Below are 2,353 nucleotides of genomic sequence, written 5' to 3'. Positions count from 1 at the left end.
CGCGAACGCCCGCTCCTGGTCTACGCCGACGTACGTATCGTGCTCGAGCACGTACCGGTACGGCGTAGCAGGCGGACGACGGGAGACCGGCCCGACCGACTCGCTCCTCTTACTAGTAGGAGCCTGGCCGCTAGGACGTCGGCGCCGGTACGGTGGTAGCACGGTCGGCTTACGGGGCGAAACCTCCGCGGGCTATCGAAAAAATTTTGAACTCCGGGAACTTTGTCGAAATTAACCGAGGCTCATTTGACGATGTTCCGACAGGCTCCCGGCCCGGATCGACTCCGGGACGCCGCGCATCGCCTTTCGGTCGACTCGGACCGAAATTTTTACAAGTCCCGTCGGCCCGTATCGACTCCGGGACGCCGCGCATCGCCTTTCGGTCGACTCGGACCGTAATTTTTACAAGTCCCGTCGGCCCGTATCGACTCCGGGACGCCGCGCATCGCCTTTCGGTCGACTCGGACCGTAATTTTTACAAGTCCCGTCGGCCCGTATCGACTCCGGGACGCCGCGCATCGCCTTTCGGTCGACTCGGACCGAAATTTTTACAAGTCCCGTCGGCCCGTATCGACTCCGGGACGCCGCGCATCGCCTTTCGGTCGACTCGGACCGAAATTCTCACAAGTCCCGTCGGCCCGTATCGACTCCGGGACGCCGCGCATCGCCTTTCGGTCGACTCGGACCGAAATTCTTACAAGTCCCGTCGGCCCGTATCGACTCCGGGACGCCGCGCATCGCCTCTCGGTCGACTCGGACCGAAATTTTCACAAGTCCCGTCGGCCCGTATCGACTCCGGGACGCCGCGCATCGCCTTTCGGTCGACTCGGACCGTAATTTTTACAAGTCCCGTCGGCCCGTATCGACTCCGGGACGCCGCGCATCGCCTTTCGGTCGACTCGGACCGTAATTTTTACAAGTCCCGTCGGCCCGTATCGACTCCGGGACGCCGCGCATCGCCTTTCGGTCGACTCGGACCGTAATTTTTACAAGTCCCGTCGGCCCGTATCGACTCCGGGACGCCGCGCATCGCCTTTCGGTCGACTCGGACCGAAATTTTTACAAGTCCCGTCGGCCCGTATCGACTCCGGGACGCCGCGCATCGCCTCTCGGTCGACTCGGACCGAAATTTTCACAAGTCCCGTCGGCCCGTATCGACTCCGGGACGCCGCGCATCGCCTCTCGGTCGACTCGGAACGAAACTTCATCGAGTCCCGTCGGCCCGTATAGACTCCGGGACGCCGCGCATCGCCTTTCGCTCGTCTCGAACCGAAATTTTCACAAGTCCCGTCGGCCCGTATCGACTCCGGGACGCCGCGCATCGCCTCTCGGTCGACTCGGAACGAAATTTTCACAAGTCCCGTCGGCCCGTATCGACTCCGGGACGCCGCGCATCGCCTTTCGCTCGTCTCGAACCGAAATTTTCACAAGTCCCGTCGGCCCGTATAGACTCCGGGACGCCGCGCATCGCCCTTCGCTCGTCTCGAACCGAAATTTTCACAAGTCCCGTCGGCCCGTATCGACTCCGGGACGCCGCGCATCGCCTCTCGGTCGACTCGGAACGAAACTTCATCGAGTCCCGTCGGCCCGTATAGACTCCGGGACGCCGCGCATCGCCTCTCGGTCGACTCGGACCGAAATTTTCACAAGTCCCGTCGGCCCGTATCGACTCCGGGACGCCGCGCATCGCCTCTCGGTCGACTCGGAACGAAACTTCATCGAGTCCCGTCGGCCCGTATAGACTCCGGGACGCCGCGCATCGCCTTTCGCTCGTCTCGAACCGAAATTTTCACAAGTCCCGTCGGCCCGTATCGACTCCGGGACGCCGCGCATCGCCTCTCGGTCGACTCGGAACGAAATTTTCACAAGTCCCGTCGGCCCGTATCGACTCCGGGACGCCGCGCATCGCCTTTCGCTCGTCTCGAACCGAAATTTTCACAAGTCCCGTCGGCCCGTATAGACTCCGGGACGCCGCGCATCGCCCTTCGCTCGTCTCGAACCGAAATTTTCACAAGTCCCGTCGGCCCGTATCGACTCCGGGACGCCGCGCATCGCCTCTCGGTCGACTCGGAACGAAACTTCATCGAGTCCCGTCGGCCCGTATAGACTCCGGGACGCCGCGCATCGCCTTTCGCTCGTCTCGGACCGAAATTTTCACAAGTCCCGTCGGCCCGGATCGACTCCGGGACGCCGCGCATCGCCTTTCGGTCGACTCGGACCGTAATTTTTACAAGTCCCGTCGGCCCGTATCGACTCCGGGACGCCGCGCATCGCCTCTCGGTCGACTCGGAACGAAACTTCATCGATTCCCGTCGGCCCGTATAGACTCCGGGACGCCGCGCATCGCCCTTCG

This window comes from Neodiprion fabricii, unplaced genomic scaffold (assembly GCF_021155785.1).
Source record: "Neodiprion fabricii isolate iyNeoFabr1 unplaced genomic scaffold, iyNeoFabr1.1 ptg000054l, whole genome shotgun sequence".
NCBI lineage: Eukaryota > Metazoa > Arthropoda > Insecta > Hymenoptera > Diprionidae > Neodiprion > Neodiprion fabricii.
The sequence above is the reverse complement of the archived record's forward strand: the minus strand, read 5'-3'. Positions refer to the sequence as shown.